This window comes from Myotis daubentonii, chromosome 8 (assembly GCF_963259705.1).
Source record: "Myotis daubentonii chromosome 8, mMyoDau2.1, whole genome shotgun sequence".
Taxonomy (NCBI): domain Eukaryota; kingdom Metazoa; phylum Chordata; class Mammalia; order Chiroptera; family Vespertilionidae; genus Myotis; species Myotis daubentonii.
In genome coordinates, this window is record NC_081847.1 from 75,712,918 (window position 1) to 75,737,005 (window position 24,088).

The 24,088-nt window shown below is 43.2% G+C and overlaps 1 protein-coding gene across 4 annotated transcripts in view; it reads left to right on the forward strand.

The window, feature by feature from the left end:
• The first annotated feature begins 667 nt into the window (after positions 1–667).
• Positions 668–24,088, forward strand: part of GALNT1 (polypeptide N-acetylgalactosaminyltransferase 1) — a 78,547-nt gene continuing 55,126 nt past the window's right edge. For 3 of the 4 annotated variants that reach the window (XM_059707101.1, XM_059707099.1, XM_059707102.1), the window contains exon 1: positions 668–807. The gene's annotated coding sequence lies outside the window, so the exon portion shown is untranslated. The remainder of the gene's footprint in view (positions 808–24,088) is intronic. The other variant, XM_059707100.1, reaches the window with a different exon arrangement.

Consider the following 24,088-nt stretch of genomic DNA (forward strand, 5'->3'; position numbering starts at 1 on the left):
CTCAGCAGGGCCGGCCCCGGCGCCGCCGACAGTCCTCGGGCTCCAGGTCCGCTGTGCGGCTGCAGACCGCCCCACCCGAGTCAGGAGCAGCCCTGAGCTCGCCGCGGCCGGTCCGAGGGCCTCCTCCGCGCGGTGAGGGCACTTCATTTCCTCCCAACCCGCGATCGACTCGACGTGCAGCGGCGCGAGTCCGGTTTTTCTTGCTGCGGCGGCCTCTTTGTCCGGCGCGGATTCAGGTGCAGACCCCCCGCCCCGGACGGCACGCCGAGCTCGTCGTACACGGAGTCTGGCGCCCCGGTCCGCGCCTTCCCGCGGTTCAGGGAGGCTGGGGTGGGGGCGCCGAGACGCCGGAACCTCTCCGGTCCCGGGGGGAAGCGCCGCGGCCCCGAGGTGGGCTCGCCGCAGGGGCGGGGGCGGCGCATCCGGGTGAGCGCGGCGCCCCCGCCTCCCCCGCGCGTGCCCCGCCGCGCCGAGAAGACCACGCCCGGGCGGTCGGAGCGGGCGGCCCTGCGTCCCAGCCCGCCGCGCGGAGGCGCCCCGAGCGAGCGGCAGTGGCGGCGGCGGCGACCGCATGCGGCGCGACCCGGAGTAGCGCGCCCAGCCTGCGAGGCCGGCGCGGGGGCGGGAGCGGGAGGCGGGGCCCGCGGCAGGCCCGCCCGCCCTCCGGGGGAGCCGCGGGCAGTGGCCGAGGAGGCGGCGCGGCGGACGGCGGCCCGAGAAGAGCGCCCGCGCTCGGCCCGCGGGACCGCGCCGCCACCGCCCGGGCTGGCCCGGAGGAACGCCCGCGCCGCCGCCGCGCGGACCGAGGTGAGTGCCCCCGGCGCCCGGCCCTCCCGGAGCCGCGGCCGCCTGCGCGGGGCTGGAGGGGGTGGTGGGGAGGCCCGTCCGCTTTCGCGTCCCGCGTCCCTTTGTGGCCGGCGCTGCCGGGGCCGGGGCCGGGACGCGGGCGCGCTCGGCACCGGGTCCGGGTCGGGGACTCCAGGGCTGCCGGCCACGCGGCGTCTCTGGCAACTGCGGCGAGCAGCGAGTTTCCGTCCTAGTTTGACATTGAGTTAGAACCGTTTTTCTTTAGAAGACGGAAGTTTGTTTTATTGACCAAGAATACAGCTAAATATGGCTCCTAGGTTCGGCCGGGTTGTGTGGGACTTGGAGCCCCGCTGCCAGGCTGACCCCGGTCGGGTCGGCGCCGCGGGGGAGGGGAGGGGAGGGCACGCGGGCCCCGGGCGGGGGCTTCCCGGCCCGCTGCGCGCGAAGGGGACCCGGCCCCGAGGAGCGCGGGTCTGTGGGTGGGAAGTAGCCGGCGTTCGGGAATGTGGCGGTCCTTCCTGGAAGAATGAATGAATGAAATGTCACTTGCTCTTCTCTGAGCAATACAATGCCCACTTAAAGATTTGCCAGGAACTGTGATGACGTGCATCGTCATTGCCGCTCTTACCTGTTCAAACTTGTGAAGTGAGGGTCCCCCCCTCCTCTAAACTTATGACCTTGGCCTGATTCTCAAAGCCATGGAGCTAAGCCCCGGAGCTAACCAAGCCGCGCCTCGCATTTTCTGGCTAAGTAGTCTTGGTGATTGTGAACTGTTTCTGGAGGGCAGAGGATGGTACCTTCATCACACCTTATGCTTAATACATTGACTTATAATTCTTCCTTCAAGAACCCTGAGAGGTGTGTGTATGGCGGGGTGGGGGCGGGGGGGTGGGTAGGGCAGGGGAGCGGTGTCTTTCGTCATTTCGCAGATGAAGAAGTTGGGGGTCCTAAGAAGTTGTAACTTTCCAGGTCACAGACTAAGCAGCAGAGTTGGGATTCACACCCAGGCCTTACTAATCCAGCACTCTCTACATCACGTCTGTGTCTAGACCTGGATCGTCTGTTGTGGTAGGCACTAACCACATGTGGCTACTTAAATTAATTAAATTGAAAAAAATTTAGCTCTTCACTTGCACTAGCTACATTTCAATAGTTCAGTAGCCAAATTTGATCAGTGCCTACTATTGATCAGTGCTTGTCTAGACTACATATCCATTTATTTACTCAGTAAATAAATTATTTATTGAGTGCCTCCTCTCTAGGAGGCAGAGTCTTAAGTCCTGGGTATACTGTGGTGAAAAAGAGAGACAACATGCCCTTGTTTTTATGGCGCTTGCACTTTACATGATAGTTGAGGGATGTTTCCATGGTATTTCGGAGCCTTGCTAATTCAAAGTGGTTTGTAAACTCGCAGCAGCAGCCCTGTCATCTGGGAGTTTGGAAGAAATGGAGAATCTCAGGTCACAAACCACATTAACTGAATTAGTATCTGTTAAAGTGACTTAACAGATCACAGGTGATAGAGTGAAGATCCATCCACATTGAAAACTTTATGCAAAATACCGGTGATAACTGGTTGAGGAATGTTCTGATGGATTGTTTGGTGGGGCTTTTAAGACTCTTGGGAGCTTTCACCATTTATGCAAATACTTGTTAAATGCCTGGCTTCTCCAATAGAGTATAAGCTTTATGAGAGCAGAGATTGTCTTCCTACACTTCAAGGTGCCTGTTAAGCAATGGGGCGCTCAATAAATGCTTGTTGAGTACAGTCATGTGCCAAAGGAAGTTTGAGTCAACAACAGACCACAGATATGATGATGGTCCCATAAGATTATAATGGAGCAGAAAGATTCCTTTTACCATAGCCCTCGGAAATTGTAGCACAGCACGTTATTCATATGTTTGTGGTGATGCTGGCATAAGGAAACCTGTGCTGTCAGTTGTATAAAAGCATAGCACATACAATTATGTACAATACATAGTACTTGATAATAAATGACCATGTTACTGGCTTATGTATCCACTATACTGATCTTTTTAATCGTTATTTTAGCGTGTGCTCTTTCTGCTTATAAAAAGTTTGCTGTAAAACAGCATGGAATGTTAAGACGGTAGCAGCATCATACATCTCCAGTTCACCGCATCTCTCGATTGCATCATTTTCTCTTGTGCTTGTTTTCATCTCGTGTTTTGTATAGTAACATGCTGTAGAACAGTGGGTCTCAACCTTCCTAATGCCGCGACCCTTTAATACAGTTCCTCACGTTGTGGTGACCCCCCAACCATAAAATTATTGTCGTTGCTACTTCATAGCTGTAATTTTGCTACTGTGAACAATATGTAATTATATATGTATTTTCCACTGGTCTTAGGCGACCCCTGTGAAAAGGTCGCGACCCACAGGTTGAGAACCGCTGCTGTAGAGGCTTGTGGCCTAGGAGCAATAGACTATACCATATAGCATAGGTGTGTAGTAGGCTATAACACCTAGGGTTGTGTAAGTGCACTCTATGATGCTCACATATGACAAAGTCACCTAAGGACACATTTCTCAGAATGTGACCCCGTCCTTAACACATGACTGTATGAATGAGCATGCTAAGGAAGTCAAAACTAAGTAGTTAATTTCAAGCAGTTGCAGGCTATGTAATTCTCATGGCATTAGGTAAGAGCCAAAATGAAAGTAGACCTATATGTAGCTTTTCAGCTTCAGGCCTCAGCTACCCTGGCCTGAGTTGCACTCCTGACTGACTTGCCCAATCTCTTTCTCTTTTATAATAACACTAGAGGCCTGAGTCACAAAATTCGTGCAAGAGTAGGCCTTCCTTCCCCCGGCTGCTGGCACTGGCTTCCCTCACAGCCCTGGCTTCGTCTGGAAGGTTGTCCGGAAGGATGTCTGGTCTAATTAGCATATTACTCTTTTATTATTATAGATAAAATAATAGACTTGAATCCTAATCATTTTTTAGTACCATATATATTTTTAACTAAATTCCAGACTCTTTGGATTTCACCAGTTTTTCCATTAATATGTACTTTCTGTTCCAGGATCCAGTCCAAGGTACTACATTGCATTTAGTCATTGTGTCTTCCCAGTCTTTAGTCTGTGACAGTTTCTCAGTCTTTCCTTGTTTTTCATGACTTCAGTAGCTTTGAGTACAGCCAGATAGGATCATCCAGTTATGGGAAAGACTCTTGTATTCAGGAAAGTAAGGCAACAGGAATAACTCTATATCTTTAAAAAAATTTTTTTTAATTGATTTTAGGGAGAGGGGGAGAGAGAAACATTGATGAGAAACATCAGTCAGTCTCCTGCATGCCCTCCCTACTGGGGATCGAGTCCATAACTCAGACATGTGCCCTAACCAGGAATCAAACTGGCAACCTCTCTGTACATGGGATAACACTCACCCAGCTGAGCCACACCAGCCAGGAAGACCTCTATATCTGCTCTTGTTTGTTCATGTAATATATACCTACATCTATTATGCTTATGTAACAACATACAACCTTAGTACTTTGCTATAACAGATTTCTTGGGTACCAGTTTCTAAGTGGTTGTGATTCAGAAGAGTGTTAGAGCATTGCAATTCTGAACCACGGTATGTATGTATGCATATATATATATATATATATATATATATATATATATATATAGTTTTTATTTTTATAATGGGTTAAGAGCTGGGCTGAGGTGAAAGAGTAAGGAAAAAGGAGAGATTAGCTAAAAGACGCAGTAGATCAGAGAGGGACCAAGGTGAATGAAATGACATAATGGAGGAAGAGGAGTGGGGTAGCTGCATAGAAGAGAAGTAGGAGTGGATACTTTTTATTTGTTCATTACTTTAATTAATACTTTATTGAGTGCTTCTGGTGTGGCAGACCCTGTGCTAAGAAGTACTCAAGATAACTGGGGGTAGGACAGCACTAAACAAATGAACATGCAGATAAGTACATAATTGTAATTTGTGGTTAGTTCTATAAAGAAAAAGTAAAATGTGCTGGAGAGATTATGAATGGGAGGAGCTGTTGCTTTTGGTTGGCTGGGATGGTGAGGAAGGCTTCTCTGAGTGACACTGAGCTGTCTCTCTGGCTTTTGGGCACCCTGCACACTGTCTGTTGTTTCATAGCACACATGTGCCTCTTTCTCCATAGGCACTGTGCTTATTTCTAGCTCTGGGTCTTTATATATGACTAGAGGCCCAGAGCACGAAATTTGTGCAAGGGGCTCTGCCCCTTGCAGCCCCAGCTTTGTCCGGAAGGTCGTCTGGACAGTTGGTCTGCTGTTTGGTCCAATTAGCAAATTAGCTCTTTATTATATAGGACTAGAGGCCCAGTGCATGAATTCATGCACTGCGGGGAGGGGCTGTGGGAAGATGGCCGGCTGGCCCTGCCGCCCGCAGTGCATGTCATAGCAACATGTTCCAGTTGCTTAGGATTTTATATATATAGATTTCTTCCCAATATGCCCTCCTCTTCACCTCCACTTGTGGAAGTGCTACCTCTTACTCAAGGATTTACTCAAATCCCATCTCCTTTATGAAGTCTTCACTGTTGATTTGTGCCTGTGTTTGTCAGTCTATGGTGTTTGAGCATATGGTGTTTGAGGGTAGGGATATTTTCTGTTTATATCTGTGTGTCCTCACTTAGTCCAGCACAAAGCCAGAATTATTAAAGGTTAGCGTCGATCTGTTCTGAAGTGTTAACATTTGGATGATGGATCTTAGAGCAGTCGGGGAAGGTCCAGTTTTTTTGTTTTTGTTTTCTTAAATCTTTTTGTGACATAATTGTAGATCCACATGCAGTTATAAGAAATAATTCAGAGAGATCCCATGTACCCTTTACCCAGTTGCTCCCAACATATGGAAACAGCATGATTTTTCTTTAGCCTATTTATATGATGGAATTATTTATTTTTTAAATGAGACTGTCTTGCAGCCCTGAAGTGAACCCCACTTGATCATGGTTTATAACTCTTTTTATATATTGCTGAATTCTATTAATACTTTGTTAAGGAGTTTTTGCATTTATATTTATGGGAGCATTTACACTATAAATTTCCTTCTCAGCACTGTTTCAGCTCTGTCCCACAGATTTTGATATGCTCTATTTTAATTTTCATTCAATTCAGTGTATATTTTTATTTCCCTTGAGACTGATGGAGTAATTAGAATTTAGTTGTTAAGTTTCCAAATGTTTGAAGATTTTCCTATTTTCCTGTTTTTGGTTTCCAGTTTGATTCCATTCTGATTGGAGGACACACTGTATGATTTCAGTTCTTTTAAATTTGGTGAGCCTGTTTTATGTAAAGCTCAGTGTATGACCTGTCTTGGTATACGTTCCATGGACACGTGATTAGAATGTGTTTTCTGCTGTTGTTGAATGGAGTATTCTGTAAAGATCAGTTAGATCCTTGATGGTATTGAGTTCTATACCCTTGCTGCTTTTCTGCCCAGGTAGTCAGTCCATCAGTTGTTGAGGAGGGGTTTTGAAATTTTCAGCTACATTTGTGCATTTGTCTGTTTCTCCTTTTGAGTTATATCCATTTTTAGCTTTACATAATTTTGCAGGTCTCTGGCGCGTACACATTAAGGATTGTTGTGTCTTGGTGGAGTGACCCTTTTTATCATTATATAATGTCCTCTGTCTCTAGTAATTTCCTTTGCTCTGAATTCCATTTTATCTGATGTTGACATAGCTACTACTTCTCTTCCCCTTTTAAAAAAATATATTTTAATTGATTTCAGAGATGAAGGAAGAGGGAGAGAGATGAAGGAAGATGGATTGAGCCCGCAGCCTGGGCATGTGCCCTTGACCCGAATCGAACCCAGGACCTTAAGGTTAAACAGTGAATGAAAATTTTCTGGGAAGGTTGTAACATATTTTTCCATTCATAGGAGTTAGCATGTTTCTCTCAATAAACACTTTACCAATTTTTACAAGTCCCCATGCATAGCAGTGACTTTTCAAGGGTAAGAAAGTAGTAGCACTGTCACAGTGGGAGGCCTGACCACTTCAGAGATTGAAGTCCATATTTTGCTCATAATAAGACTGCAGCATTAATTTTAATTATTTTGAGTGTTTCCATGAAAGGGAACACTACCTGAAGTAATTAGGGCTGTTATAGGGAGAGGACCCATGAGAATTTCAACGTTTACCCAGATTAAGGGCATAAGAGAACTGGACTAGAAAATGGTGGTAAGACGGTCTCTGATCTAAAACTTGGGTGGGGAATAAGAAAGTAGAGGGAAGAAGAGGTGGTTAATTGTAATCTAAGAGTCTTTGAACAGGGCTGGAAATCCTTTGATGAGCAACCTTTGGGTCATTTCAGTGCTTGAGATAGGAAAACACTCCTGGAGAAGAAAGCTTTGTGGCAGAGCTTTTGACTGGAAACACCCTTAAGTTGGTGGAGGGAATGCAATACTGGCAGCTTATCAGCTGGTGCTCCCCCTGCTGTGGGCTGTTGCTTCAGAAGGGAAAGTTTGAGGAGGAGTAACAGAACAGTGAGCTGGGTCTAAGAGGCTGGGATATAGGCTATTGGTAATTGGAGATGGGGTTACAAAATAGTGTGTATAGCAGTGACCAGTGCCAGGCACCGTGCTGAGTAGTGTTCTACTTATATTAATTTAATCTTTGTAACAGTATTCTCTTATCATTATCTTTGCTGTCCAGATGAAGGAAATGTAGCACAGAGAGGCTAAGTGGTGAGGCTGAGATCTGCACCTGTCCCTGTGTATTAACATGGCAGTCTGGTCCCAGAGTCCATGGTCTCACCCACCAAGCTACATGGACTTGCTAGGATAGTTTTGGCAAGATTGCTAGGCTGTGAATAACAAGCAGAAGAGGATGGATGCTATTTGGAAGGCAGTAGGGAGCCGTTGAAGGGTTTTGATAAGAATATTGATTATTATGATCAGAATTAAGCTTTAATGTACATTTAAATAACATGATTGTTATCTTGAAAGACTAGGTGTAGGAAATGAGTCTAAAGCACTAGTTCAGTTGACTGTGTGTACAAGAGCATACATGTGCATATTTAGAGATGGAATCAGATCTTCCTTTCAGTGGGTCAAGAGGGAAGTCAGTTACTCGACCTCCAAGAAAATGCCATCATTAGCAGCAATGGAATAAAAAAGGAGAGTTTGTTTAAGGATATTAATGAACGTGTGTCTTGAGACTTGTCCAGCTGCAGGTGCCAGAGAGAGAGACTGTAGGTGGAACTAACCTGTAGGCATCATAGTTGTGGAACTCGATCTTGGGAGTCAGCAGTGAGATGATGGAAATAGGGAGTGGTAAGGAGGGCTGAGAAGTAGACCTGAGGGGATGTTTATGGTTGGGACAGAGGAGGAAACAGTCTTTTACATCCTCATACACAGTGAACAAAAGAGACCCAGTGCCCGCCTTGTTAATTATACAACCTAATGGAACAGAGAAAGGAGAGACAATTACGTAAACGGGGGAAATGACATTCCAACAGAGACCAGAGGTTAAAGCATTAATACAAAGAGTGCGGGCAAGAGGGTTCCAGATAAAAAGAAGGGTATGTGCAGAGGCCACGTGGCAGAAGAGAACTGATTCTGTTTAAGGAACTGAGAGGTCAGTGAGGCTGAAAGGCCACTGGTGGAGTCAGATGAAGGGAGAAAAGTCATTATGGGGCAGATAATGCAGGACCTATGCTCAGTGCTAGCAAAAGGTTCTGAGCACCAGAGAGCCCTGTTTGGAATTTTGAGCAGGTCACCCCTCTGCCCTATGGAGAATGGATTTGGGCGAGGGTAGGATGGGTGAAGGGAGGCATGTAGACCAATCAGGAGACTCTTGGACTAAAGTGGTGGCAGTGGATCTCTGAGGCCGAGGAGGCTCCAGTGTTTCTCTCAGCAAGCTGCTCTGCTGTCCCTGGCATGCTGCTGTTTTTCCCCTCAAATCATGGTATCATGTTGACACTGTCAATTTATCCACCTGTGTCCCTTCTGGACTGACAGTGAATTCCTTTGGCAGGGACCATCTCTTACTGGCCTCTTAAGCACCAGTACTACCACCCGAGAAGTGATCAGTAAATGGTGAATAAATCAGTGTACTTACCTTCAGAGATGCAGGACGAACTCTAGTCAGGTTTTAGACCGAGTCTTTTTCCTGTTGTTCTCTCCCCCACCCTGCACCCCCACCCCCAAACTTCAAGACATGAGTTGGCCAATAGCAGTATTACAGGGAGGATTATGATGACTGCTTGGGGCCGCGTGGCATTCAGAGGTGTTCTCAGATGTCTGACCTTTGGAGGGTTTACATGATTTCCTCAGTAGGAGAATTAGAAGAGGCAAACTCAGGAACCCCAAGGGAGGAGACCTTATGAGGAATGACTGGCTAATTACCATCCAGTGCTGCTTCCTCTGCTCCTGTAGTTTTAGCAGAGAGGGAACAGCAGAAATCTACCACAGGGGGCAGGAGTGAGGGCCTGGTGGCAAGTGGTGACCACAGTCTGGTCCTTAAAGTATTGTGGGGAGGAGGAAGGAGTAGGGCATAGCTTGCATTGTGGGTAGTTGAGGAAAATATTTTTTAGAGTAGGAAGGATCAGAGCCAATTATTTGTAAACTGTAGGGTGTGACCAATGAGAGCCAGGGAAGTCAGGTGGATGAGAGTCAGTGTGGGTCTGACAGGGGACAAGGAGAGAGGGTATGGTGATGCCCTGGAGATGGCAGATGCCCCACTGTAGGGCTGACCATATCAGCTCCTAGGATTTTGCTTTTTGGGTGTGCTCACTCACTACTGGCAGAGGATTCTGTTCGTTTTATCAGAGAAGCCAGAAATCCTGATTATCCAAGTGAAATGTCCTGATTTTTAATTGTTCTATGAATATCCAAGTTCTATGAATCTTTTTTGGGGGGAGGAGAGGGACAAAACCTTCATCTCTGGGCACAGTTTGGCCTGAAAGTGACCCTGGGAGGAAGAGCTGGTAGAGTTGGTGAGAGAAGGGAGGAGAGGAGTATTTGTGGAACAAGACTTCCAAGGCTCTGGGAAGGGATGCAATTAAATGCACAAGTGGAGAGCATCCTCTAGAGAAGGAGGAAAGACTCCGAGAGGAGCCACGGGACTGAGGTGAAAGTGAGGTGAGGGCACTTGAGTCTGAGGAGGTGAGACTTGGTAGAGTCAGAGGGCAGGACTGTGTCAGGTGGTCAGTGAGAGAGTGCATGTGTGTGGGGTGTGAGGGGAGTACAGGAGAAGAATGAAATGTCCTGAGCAGTAAGGGCTCCATCGGGCTAGTTAGCTTAGGTTTACAGTGGGCTCAGCCAGCCTTGTTTCAAAACTTTCTCTGTGGTGTTAGTGTCCCGGAAATTGAAGCAGAAAAAGTGAGTTAGTGGGACTTGTCTAGGGTTAGAAATTGAAAGGCTGAAATCCCCTCCAGGTAAGGGATTTTTTTGTGTAACCTCTCAGTTGGTAGCTAAGCACATGAAGCAAGAAACCTGCTTAGGTGGGAGAACAGAAGGTGATGAGGAAGCAGATGGAGAAGAGCAGGTTTGTCGGGGCGAGAGAATCTAAGTACCATATGGTCAGAGACTGTGGTTGGGTTTGCGTCTGGGTTTGATTTTGATTGAAGCGTCAGTTTAAGATATCCATAGGCAAGTTGGTGTTGGGTCCCGGGACAGAAGACATCACCAGGTTCTGGGCTGCTGAAGACAATAACTGTTAGAAGGCAGCTTAAGAGTTGCAGCCAATAGGGTGGGTAGGGGGTGGAAGTGGGGAGGAAGAGGGTGAATCTAGTGCTGACATCAACACACTGGGAAGGTGGAAGGTGCCTTCAACATCAGACTCAGAATATAACGATACATCTTTTGGGAGTGTGATGTAGATGAAGTAGCAGATTTTGACTAATCCATAATTCTAATTTAACTATTACAACATGCTATTATAACATTACTAGAGGCCCAGTGCACGAATTTGTGCACCGATGGGGGGGGGGGGGGCCCTTGGCGTGGCCTGTGGGGATTGGGCCGAAACAGGCAAACAAACACCACTTGACGCTCTTGCCTGCCACTTCCGCTCATCCTGGCCCCAGTGCGCCTGCCGCGGGCTCACGCACAGTCAGTCCCAAGCAGGAGAGGCTCGTGCTGCCACAGCGGCGCTAACCAGCAGTGAGCCCTGTATCTGGTGCCCGTAGGTCAGCTGAGCGGCGCTCCCACTGTGGGAGTGCACTGACCACCAGGGGGCAGCTCCTGCATTGAGCATCTGCCCCCTGGTGGTCAGTGTGCATCATAGTGACCGGTCTACCAGTCGTTTGGTCGCTTAGGCTTATATATAGAGATGGGAAATATCCTACATAAAACACTCTCCATACTTAACAAATAATCAAATAATACGTGAGAAGATTTGGAGTGATCCATTTTGCTTAGGGCAGGCAGGGTGGAGTCCGTGTGATTCACTTCAGCCACACCCACAGAGATGCTCAGTTACAGCCCTGACCTATTCTGATCTGATTCACCAGCAACTCCCAGACTGTGAGAAATGGCAGTGACTAACCCAGTCATGCTGTCACCTGGGAACTGGAAGTACATGCAGAACCACTTGCTGAGGAGTCAGGGGCTTGGAAAAGGTCTTTAGGTTTCCCTTAAACTTTCAGCAGTGGAAGAGCATCATTTTGTGTAGTAAACTGACCATAAACCTATGTCAAGAAGCTGCTGCTGTTAACTCACCACCCTCCTAACAAAACTAAACAAAAATGATTAGGAATTTAGGGATGCTGTCATCTCATCTGATGTTCACATGCATAAAAATACTATCCACAGAGTAAGTAGAGTGTAACTTTTTTTTTTGCATTATTGAATAATGGGAATTTTTTTTAAATAGAAAAAGTAATGTGTATGTGGGAAAATATGCTGATAGTATCAAAAGGTATACAGTGAAAAGTAATTCTTCTATCCTAGTATTTATTTACTTAAACATAAATGGGAGTCATAGGTAGTTTTGGGCCAGATGAAAGTAGCTTCAAGTGCGTGTATGTGAGAACTAGAATATTACGAAGGTATATGATTACTGAGCTATAGGGGAAAGAAACCATCATGTGGTTTGCTGGTAGTCATTTTTTTTTTTAAATATATTTTATTGATTTTTTACAGAGAGGAAGGGAGAGAGAGAGAGTTAGAAACATCGATGAGAGAGAAACATCGATCAGCTGCCTCCTGCACATCTCCTCCTGGGGATATGCCCGCAACCCAGGTACATGCCCTTGACCGGAATCGAACCTGGGACCCTTCAGTCCGCAGGCTGACGCTCTATCCACTGAGCCAAACCGGTTTCGGCTAGTCATTTTTTTAAAAGTTAATTTTGCAGTGCATTTTGAGAAATGGAAGAAGCTAAGGAAGTGTATTTTGGAGAGTGGGGGTGCCGTGAAGATCAGGGAAAAGAGGAGAGAGTTTAGGGAGAAGGTAGGACACTGGGTGTGTGATATAGAGAGAGGTTAGGGTAGATTATGCCAGCAGAGAAAAGTATGAAGTCAGGTAACATGTGTATCTGAGTCCTGAATTAGAAAAACTTCACCAGAGAGCTAAAAGCAGTAGCTTGGTCAGATTGGGTGTGAAGATACAAATAGGCAGACAAGTCAAAGTAGACTAGGATCTAGTGATGTGGACTGGGATAGTAAAAATAGAATTCCTAGAAAAAATTGTTGAGGACCTTAAACCCATATAAGCCACCTGGATAACTTTTATACTGTTCTCTGATTAATCTCTGTCCTTAAATACTATTGAATTGTAATAGAATTTCATTATGAATTTGAACCTTCTATGTGCTAAAGTGTAGTGAACTAGGAAAAAGGATTTCTACCAGAGACTGAGTAAGGTGGGGAAGGCCTCCCCCTTTGTATCCTTGTATAGATAGCAGCATTGAACTTGAACTCTATATCTTAGAACTCTCTGAAAGAGGTCTCATAAAAACACTTACCCTAGAATTTCACCAAGCAGAAAGTTTCAGTGCGAAGTAGGTGGGCTCTCTTCCTCCCATGTAACTTGCCCAGGTTCTCCAGACCTCTGGGGCAGTCTCTTACATCCGTGCACAGGAATAAACCTTATCCCGTTTCTCATCACATCTTAGCCTTCTGCCTTCTTGAACTTTCTAAAACATCTTTCTAAGACTTACCTTTCTCATCTTCACAGAGCCCCACTTCCATTCTTGAGTCCCAGTGCATTCATGCTGTACTCCAGGGACTGATCTTAGTTCACTTCTTACTTGGGTTCTTTGGGTGAGGCAGCAGAATCCAACTCTAATTTAAGTAGGGGGTAATTTATTGGAAAGGAATTGGAAACTTACAGAACTATCCCTACTGCTAGGGGACAGGTGGAAACTTAAGGCAGCTTCAGGGAGCTGCAAAGCATAATTTTAAGAATGATCTGATGAGAAGGTCACCCCTGGGATGAATGACTGTCCCCTGTATCTTTCACCTTTGCAAATTACTTGCTCATGAGACTCCTAGAGAGCACATCTGATTGGCTGAATGTAAGTCATGGTAGATAGACCAGGGATTTAGTTTAAAGAACCTCCAGGAATCCTTTTGGCCTCCTTAGTGGGAAGGGAGATTCATCAATTTACAGTCTCAGCAAGATTATATAAGGCAGTGCAGAGGTAATTCTCCAGAAGGAAATTAGGAAATGGGAATAGATAGATAAATGCTGGGCAGCTAAAAAGAAATGCCTCCTTTTCAACATCAAAAATTTCTCCACATCATAAGTAATTTACTTGTGTGAGACAAGTAATAGATAGAATTTACTTAGTGCTATGCTCAGTATTTATACCTTGCCTGGTCTCATGCCTTTACATGCTGCCTGTTCTGTTGCACTAATCTTGTGATGTTTGTAGGCAACCACTCTGGTGAACCACTACCTGATAGTAGGTATCAAAGCCAGGCACAAACCCAGGTAGTAATCTGGTACTGCATTGCCCTATGCCATTTAAAAAATTATTATGGATTAGTTGATACTTTTAAATAAGTTTGGATTTTATTAATTTTAGAGTATTTGTGCATATTTTAAAATGGTAGTACCATGTCTCTCTCTCTCTCTCTCTCTCTCTCTCTCTCTCTCTCTCTCTCACACACACACACACACAAACACACAAAATTATATAATTCAGAAAGAGTTAGGCTCTTTCGGCTGTCGATTACCGATCACTGCCTGTCCTTGTAGTACCCTGTGGTTCTCTCCCAGTCCTGGCCTCTCTTCTTCCCTGCTGTGTGGCAATCAGTGGTAGACCAGAGTAATCTAAGGTAATGATGGTAGTCCCATCCCCCTTGCTAAGAATTGATTTAGAAATAGGCATGTTACCATTTTAGACTGAGAAAATTTGCAGAAGCTTCTGGAAAAGACTTTTTTCCTTGTCCAAGGCCACCTCTCTCATGTAGACATTGTCATACATGAATGTGAGGCTCTGAGCTGCTGCAGTAATCTTGTTATCAAACCCACAAAGGAAACCAGCTCAGGAAGGTGACAGAACTGAGAGAATCACCGAGGGATGGAGCTGGAGCTGCTAGGTTAAGCCAGTCCTGAATTCCACCCCACTCCTGAACTAACAGTTATGTGAGTCAGTAAATTTCCATATGTTTAAGCCATTTTGAGGTGTGATTTCTGTTCACTTTATGACATCCAACTGATGGCATAAAGCAGAATTGCAATGGGAAGAGAGGTTTCTTCTGCTGGATGTTTAAAGTAAAATCACCAATATAACATTAAATAGGCTAGTAGCCTAACCTGGAAGAATTAGAGTCAAAAGACCTGGGCTTAGGTCACCAGACCTAAATTTTGTATCGGTTATAACAGGGTTGCCCTGGATGAGCTGTAATGTACTTTTCTTCTAAAATGTTTTCTAATTTTGGAATCCATGAAAACTATCTGGTAAACTTAATTAGGATTTAAGGAGATGGTTTTTAAAAACCAGTGAGCCATCTCAGCTTTTTACTATAATCTAGTAGCCCCAAAACACTTCATTTCTACAACTTGTCTCTAAGTAACACTGGTAAAGTCTTTTTAATCCTCACTCGAGAATGGGTTTTCTATTGATTTTAAGAGAGAGTGGAAGGGAAGGAGGGAGAGGGAGGAGAGAAACATCGGTGTGAGTGAGAGACATCAATTGGTTGCCTCCTGCATGTGCTCTGACGGGCTGGAGATCGAACCTGCAACCTAGATACATGCCCTTAACTGGGAATTGAACTTGTGACCTTTTGGTGCATGGGCCAACACTCTAACCACTGAGTCTGGTAAAGTCTTTTAACAGTGTTATTAAAACTTTTTTCTTTCTAAGGGCTTAAAACTAGTAGCACTTAAAAAAAAATTGGTTTCATTAAGATTTTTCAGATTTTGTTCTTTGTCTCTCTGTTCCTTTAACTTTTTGTTGTGAACATTTTCAAATACATATAGAAGTAGAGAGAACTGTGTCATGAACTCCCACATACCTTCTCACCTCAGTAACTGTCAACACTTGGCCATCTTTAAACAAGTGGCTGTAAGTGCTTACATTCGGCTCTTCTCAGCAGGCTTTTTTCCAGCTAAACTTCAGAGCTAAAGTAGGTCTCCCTTGTTTTAAAGTTTCACTTTATTTAATGCTATCTTTTTTAACATCAAAAGAAGTTGCAACACTGAAAACAAGTCTTTATATTAGTAGGTGTGGTCAAACATTCCTCCTGTATAATAAAGAGCTAATATGCAAATGGTCATCATGCCCTCATGCTGTCACACCATCACAGCTCAGACACTCAACACTGGGGAGAGAGGAATGGGGACCAGCCAGGCACAAATGAGCTCGCAAGAGAGGAATGGGGACCGGCCAGGCTGCAGCCCAGGAGAGGAACAAGCTGCCTGCCCCGCAGTCCTGGGCGCCTGCAGCTGCGGCCCGAGCGAAGCTGCCCGCCCACAGTCCCCTGTGGCTGTGGCCGGCCCGGGCGAAGTTGGCCCGGGTCCTGGATGCCTGTGGCTGGCCATACGGAGGGAAGCCTGGGTCCTGGGTGCTTGTGACTGCCTGGAGGAGGGAATCCTGGGTCCCGGGTGCAGGGTGAGGCAGAGGCAGTTTGGGGTGATCAGGCCAGCAGGGGAGCAGTTAGGGGCAATCAGGCAGGCAGGCAAGCGGTTAGGAGCCAGCAGTCCCGGATTGCGAGAGGCAGTTGGACATCCCCCGAGGGGTCCCGGATTGGAGAGGGTGCAGGCCAGGCTGAGGGACCTCCCTCTCCCATGCATGAATTTCGTGCACCGGGCCTCTAGTTATGAATATTTAGGCATTCATATTTGTACATGTCAAGGTGGATGAGTTATACTGTCCTAACATACATTCCCCAAATCTCAGTGGTTTAAAGCAACACAGCTTGTTGGCTCTGTTACTGGTTGGCTGTGGACTCTGCTCTGCCTCAGACCCAGCTGGGACCCACGACGAGGGAGCTGTGACTGTCTTGAAGGTTGCCAGCACTGCCCCAGAGTGAAACAGAGCGGGGCAAATTGTGCAGTCTCTTAAGCTTCTGTATGAAGTAAGGCATGCCATTTTGTTCACATGTCATTGGCCAGAGCAAATCACAAGGCTAACCTATTCTTCAATGGGATGGAAAAGTGTAAATCTACCATGTGCCTGCAAAGAGAACCAGAAATACAGGGTGTCCCCCAAAAATGTATACACACTGTAACAGCTGATAGCTCAATTTTGAAAATGAAATATATTTTAATAAACATTGCCTTTATAATTATTCAAAATGGGTGTGTACATTTTTGGGGGGCACCATATGGTTGGTGGATAACACTAATGACTCACACTATCATGACCAAATGGAAAGTCTCATCTGCCTTTCACCTTTATGTGTAACAGCGAAGGCTTCAAGACTTGTTAACACTCTCATGGAACAAATGCAGGTGTTAAAATTAACCTCATTGTTTTTGTAGCTCTTGTTTATTTAAAAGCCACTTTTAGACCAGTTAATTAGAAAAAGTCCTCAGGAGAAGCAATGCCAGTTTCTAGATTGGATCTGGTTTTTTTCTGGAAGATACAGACTTTTCATTTCTCTGAGGTGAGGCAGTGTACTAGGGGAGGGCAGAATAATTTAGCTTCTTTATTTCCCATTAGAGGATGACTTTCCCCTCATCCTCTTTATTTATTTATCTATCTATTTATTTATTTTTTAAATGTTTTTCTTGATTTTAGAGAGAGAGAAAGGGAGAGTGAGAGAAAGAAACATTGATGAGAGAGAAATATGGCAATGGGGCAAGAGGCTTTCAAAAATAATTAGGCAAGCTGATATTGAATGTCAATTGTAATTGGGGAAAAAAACACCAAAAAATTAAGGCAAGCTGAATTCAGTGAATATAAAGGAAATACTACATATTGAACAAAGGGTTTCTTCTAGGCAGGCAAGCTTGTTTCTGCATCAAAACAAAACCCAAAAAACCCATATCACCCAAAAAGATGCAGAAAAAGCATTGATTAAAATTCACTCTTTTAGGATACAGACTCACCCACACTAAGGAGAGAAATTTCATAATCTGACAAAGGACAGCTACAAAAAAAACATACAGCAAACATCATACTTGATAATGAAACAATAAAAATATTCCTTCAAAACTCAGCAAGATTATACATATATTCCTTGCTACCCCATCTCTGCAGCATTGCACTAGAGCTACTTACCAGTTAGTACACAGCAAGAAAAGTTATGAGGCTGGATTGGCTGTAAGGAATGAGCAAAAAGAGTCAGTATTAACACTTGCATAGAAAATTCAAGTTCATACATACATTGTTAGGATTTATAGTAGTTAGCAAGTTACTGACTATAAGATCAATACAGTAAAATCAGTTCCATTACTCTAACCTAGCAGTTCACAATAAAAACTGTAATAAAAATATTTCACAACAGTGTAAAAAAAAAGCTACCTAGGAATAAATATAAAAAGAGGTACCAAGATCTTTTTATAGAAAATTGTAAAGATGTATTGAAAGACACTAAAGACCTAAGTAAATGTGGGGCATATCATGGTTATAGGGAGAAAGACTATCTCTTGTAAATATGTCAATTTACCTGTCATTAATAAATTTATTGCTATTTTAGTAAAAACCCTGAAGAGTATAGTTTTATTTGTTTTTGTGGAACTTGACAAGTTAATTCTAAAATTTATTTGGAAAAGCAAAGGGCCAAGAATAACCAAGATATTTCCGAAGATTTTAAGTTAATGTAAACTTTAATTGAATTAGTGTAGTATTAGGGCAAGGAGAGACAGTTGGCAAAGGATTTTTTTAGTCACTAACATACACACATGGCTTGTGCAGGAGGCAGTCAGCGAATGTCTCTCTCCCTCCTTCTCCCTTTCTGTCCCTTTCCTCCCTCTTCTTCCCTCTTCCTCTCCCCTCCCATCCCCTCACTAAAAACAAAAACAAAAGCCCACAAATAAACATGTCCTTGGGTGAGGATTAAAAAATAATAATAAAATAAAAATGAGATCTTTTTTTAATGTAGCCACAATATATTAATTTTGATAAAACTAACTCCTTAATATCATCTAATACCCAGTCTATAGTCAGATTTCCCCAAGAGTCCCCAAAGTGTCATTTGACTTGGTTTGTAGATTCAAAACTCAAACAAATCTACACATTACGTTTGGTTTCTATGAAAAAAATCTTATGAAGAAATACAGCAATAACTAGATTTTGTTATTTCTCTCCCTTTTCCTATTTTCCGGTTTTTAAAAATACCTCTCCCTCCCTGAAGATTATGGTTCTTTATAATAAGACAGTAAATTTTGCTATATCAGATAAAGGTTTCATCTCCTTTAAGACTGCTTTGCTGGATTCTCTTTTTATCTTAGTAATCAAGCAGTTAACATTTGTAGAGCAGTACTACAGTTAACAGCACAGCGGAATGACAGTTACAGTTAAAATTAACTATCCCCTCAGTACTGTTAGGACTTTTCATTAAAGCTGTAAAATTATTTTATATTCATTAAAAAGTGTATGCTCTTCATTAATATTAAATGTATCATATTTTATAATTATTCCTCTTGAATTTATGGTTATGAACAGGAAGCTATAACACAGTATGTGTGTTGGAAAATTTTGCTCATGAACTTAATTTTTAAATTTTCTAAAGCTAAAATGGAAAAATGTCATTTGCAAAAAAAATTATCTTTTAGTTATAGTTCTATTGGTAATAAAGACAAATGTGCAACTGTTTAGTCTATGTAAGGAGGAAAGGAGGGATAACCCAGGTGTTTAGAGGTTTTAGCAGATTACAATTTTGAGAATTAGGTAGAATTTTAAAAAATAATGGAGAAGAAATGTTTTGAGTTATTGATGTGAATTAAATAGCAGTATTATTTTAGGGACTTTAAAAACAATTTTCTTGTTAATTTTCTATTATTAACATCCTAATCACAGTGGTGTTTTGGGTTCTGAGATCAGTAAATAAATCCTATAATCTGCCTCCAAAGAGCAGAAAAAGTTCCAAGAAAAAGGCACTTGGGATGGTACATTTAGTGTGGATCTTAACTAGTAGCAGTGCAGAAGCAATCTGAGACTAGGGGAAGACTGAATTGAGGGAGTGGAGCCTAGAAGAGCCATTCACAGAAATAAAAGGTAATGGACCAGAAAGTTGAATCAAATCAGCAGGAGAGAATGCAGAACAACCACTAAAGTTGTAAGCTAAGAAAATAAGTTAAATGCCATTAGGATGAAAGCAAGTAAGAAAGAAACCAAATTAGGAAATAAAAAACCACAAAACAAAAATGGATGTACCAAATTGCTGACTAGTTAAGAAGAAAACAAAGAATATATGTGTTTTGCAGTGTGGTACCTGTGATAAATCTATTCAGTAGAATTCATGATTAACTGGAGCCCAATCTCTGTAATATACTAATAAATGAATAAGGATTTGTTTTTTTCACAGGGTAATTAAATATTTCAGATTATTACCATAGGCCAAAATCTACCCCATCCCAAATTTCTATTTTTATTTGGTCTGTCAAGCAAAATTTAAAACTTTTTAGATTTCAAAATACCGCTTCAGTTAATAGCCAAGTAACATCACATAATGTTTTAAGTGAAATAATTCTCAAAAGAACCTTCAAGCTTGCAATTGTAAAAGACAAGTAACCTTCCTCTTAGGTACTTACTGTCCTTTGATATTTTTTCTTCGCTCCCCCCAGATGATTCAGCTGTGGAGGAGAAAAAGTATGGCACTGAACTCATGGGAATGCAAGGAGAAGGGAAAATGGGGGAAAGGGAATGACAACAGAGTTTCCATTTAGTCTGCAGATTGTTTTTGGTCTTTTCATCCCTAGGCCAGAGCCAGGAGACTGTGGTGTCTTGCCGTCTTGCTTGTTATCCCAACTGGCAGCAGCAATGCTGGAGGCGATAGTATAGTGACTGCTCTCTCCCGGTGCGGTTGGCCAGTTTGTAGTGTGGGGGTGAAAAATAAGTTTCCCTTCCATCTTTCTAAGTTCTTCTGGCTGGACTAATAGTCAGATTAACATGAGTTAGGTTAACAAGAGAAAATGTCCAAATTAGTTACATACATATTGTATGTGGAGGTTCCATCAGCACATGAGACTGGAGGACAGATTGGGCAATTGAGGTCTGGAACTGGAAGTTAAAAAGGAAAGTAGGGAATGCACGGGTAAACGAGAAAGCGAACACATGTGGTAAACAAGTTCTTACTGGGCCACCTGAAACAATAGGACACAGAGGGGAGTCCTACAAACAGGCTTTGTCCTACTTCTCCCCTCTGGTACCCTTAGGGTGATGCTGCCTTCTTTAAGCAGGCTTTTCTATCTGAATTCCTGAAGGCAGGTAAGGGGGGAGGTCAAAGGTTCTTTCTGAGTCTTGTGTTTTAATGCCCAGCTTAAAATCAATATTCCGAAAAGCATATTTTAGCAAACTATGGTCCCTCACTAATGGTTACCCACCTCATGAAGTATACGTGTTGCCTTTTTGACTTTATCTGTTGGCTAACAGTTGTCTATGGGTAACATTTTAGAATTTGTTTGAAATCAGAGATGTAACAGATATTTTTAAATAAAGTTAAACATATGTATCTTTTACAGGTTACCCAATAAGAGAGAAAGAGAACTCTTCTTTGTTCCCTGGGAATTATATTATCTCGGGTTTGGGAAGAACCAGGAGGTGTTTTTTTAAAATAACCAATCAACTTACCAATCTTTCCTGGCTTCTGATGGGTCCACCCCCTAACCAATAATCCCTTCCCAGGTTAGACTGACAGGCCTCTGTGGTCAAGCACCTCCCTGTGCCAATTTGGCTTCTGTTGTGCATGTGCTTATCTCCCTCTGCTCCCCTCTCCCCCCCACAGAAGGGCGGGGAAGGGGAGGGGTGTTAATCCTAGGTGGGGCAATACTGTGATCCCCTGAGTGTGTGTGAAGCTGTAGCTTCCTGGTGTAGCAAACAGGCTTGTGCTCCCTATTGATTATGTTTAATAATATCTGATCCCCTTTGTTTCCTCCCTTTACTGATATCTAGCTACCTAGGGCAGTGATGGCGAACCTTTTGAGCTGAGCGTGTCAGCATTTTGAAAAACCCTAACTTAACTCTGGTGCCGTGTCACATATAGAAATTTTTTAACATTTGCAACCATAGTAAAACAAAGACATATTTTTGATATTTATTTTATATATTTAAATGTCATTTAACAAAGAAAAATCAAAAAAATGAGTTCGAGTGTCACCTCTGACACACGTGTCATAGGTTCGCCATCACTGACCTAGGGTAACATTAACACTTGTGTTTTGGCCAATTTGATGAGGTCAGATTCATTTCCCTGAATACTACTGAGGTTGAGCATATATTTACATGTTCATTAGTTATTTGTGGTTTGCCTATTCATATCTTTTGGCCATTTTTACTTGTGTGTTGTTCGTTTTGATTTGGAGAAGTTTTTAATACATTCTGATTTTTTGGTTGATTATTTTTATTGTGGATATTTTCCTAGAACCTTTGGCTCGCTATGATGTCTTGGGTTGTATAAAAACTTTTTAATTTTCAATTAAACTAGAAATTACTCATTTTTTTTATGGTTTTTGCATTTTGAGTATTTAAGAAATTCTTCCCTACTCAAGGACATGAAGATATTTGCCTATATATTATTTTAAAATTTTAAATTGGTGTTTTGTATGGTGTGAAGTGGGAATTTTATTTTATTCTTACATATGGATAAACATTTATTAAATAGTTTATCCTTTTCACATTAATTTGTTGTGCCATCTCTGACATATTGTTATCGGAGAATTGAGTGGACTGCCGTTCTCCATTGCTAGTGGGAGTGGGGTTCTTGGGCTACTGAAGGAATAAGTATTTCCGGAGGACCCCATGGGAGGATGAGATGTGGCAGAAAGCTTTATTGCGTGGAATTATATCCCTCCATTTCCAAAGTCCCCATTTCCCTTAAAACAGTCCTGGAAAGGGTGCAGCCTGGGATTCAGCAGAGTTAAAAGCAAAGCCGGTGTCCCAGGTTTCCAGTCCATGGTAGAGCGGGGTCCAGCAGAGCATCAGGCTAATTTTAGTTCATCAGTCCATTGTGTGTGGGGTCCATGTGGCCGTGAGCCACGTGGGCGAATGCGGGAGTGTGACAGCCCCACTCCCTGCAGCAAGAGTCCCAAGAGAGCAAAAGGGTCAAGAGAGGGATCTCCCTTCATTCAGGAGTTTATGTATCTCAGAGTTCACACCCTTGCAGTGGCCACGCCTGGTCTGGCCAATGGCCTGCTTGTAGGTGTGATGTCACTTAGACTTCCCTGGGCATGTATATAGTCTTTTTTTGTCTAGTCCCTTTCCCTAGGATCTATGAGAAAAGACCTGGAGAGTGTTAAACTGCAACTTTCTGGCAAAGCTGTACAAATGGCATGCCTTTATTACCCAGCCTTCCCTTTGCCCTTTTTCTGTTAATTAATAACTGGGTTCATTACAGTGGTATCTATATATCCAGTCTGTATATTCATGTGGGTCTGATTCTGGACTCTCAGTTTCATTCATCTTTTAATCTATCTTTGCCATTTTTTATCACACTGACTTAATTACATAGTTTGATTTATGGGAGACACTGCTCTTTCACCTTGTTCAAAATTATATTGTGTGTTTTTTTCTCTTTGCTCTTCCATGTGATTTTTAGGATCTGCTTTAAGTTCAATACAACGTTAAGTTTTAAACTTTAAGTTCAATTAAAAAATACATTGAGATTTTGATTGGAACTATATTAAGGTAGATCGGTATTGAGAGAATTTACTTCTTTCTGTAGTAAACCTTCCATATGTGAACACACCCTCTCTTCATTTTTTTTTTTTTAGGTCTTTCTAAACAAATTTCTAGTTACTATTGGCAAAAGAATTCCATTGGATTTTGTGTGTTAATCTTGTATCCAGCAACCTTGCTAAACATTTGCATTAGTTCTGATTGTCTTTATTTTATTGGATTTTCTATCCCCTCCACCCCCCTTTTTGGTTCTTAAGTGTGTTTCTTTTTCTTGTTTTACTGTTCTGCATAGGACTTCTTGACAGGAAGAAATGATAGAAGGCAGCTTTTCCCTTTTTTCTAACTTTATAGGAATACTTCTATTACCAAAATGAACAAGGTTTCCACTCACCCAATGAACAGCAAAGCCAAACACTGAACATTGAGGTTTGCAGTGAAGAAATTTTAAGCTGTTTTATTTGCAGATCGCCAAGCAAGTAGACAGGAAGTTATCTTAAAACCCAAACTTCCTGATGGCTTTTAATTAATTGTTTTTTTAAAGGCAAAGCTTGAGAACTAGGGGGAACAGGCCAATATGTGGAAGCGTTGGTTGTGCAGTTTTTAATTGGAGGGCTTTGGAACTGGGCCATTTTTGGTAAGATATAATAAGGGGCTTCAGCACCAGGTCTTCCAGCACCAGGAACCCTTCACTTCAAGAACAGGTTCTGGTGTTCAAGTTTCAGTCATGTCCTGGTCTTTTGTATCCATGACTGGGATTAGGGATTATGTGTGTGGGGAGGGGGGGGGGGGGGCGGGACTAGACTGGTTCCCGGGGCAGCTGGAGGTCAGCATTCCCTCTTCTGCACATGCTTTAGCTGTATGAGGAGGTTTTGGTCTGTTGGCTGTGAAAGGCAACTCAGTATCTTGTTAGAAACAGGATAGGACAATTTTGAACTGGTTCTGTGGTTACGCTTCACCAGTATGTATTTAGTTTACTGTAGGCTTAGGGTCCCTATCCTTTATCAGGTTAACAAAGTTCATTCCTATTTCTAATTTGCAAGGAATTCTTTGTTTTTGTTTTAATTTCATGAATGGGCCCTGGGTTGTC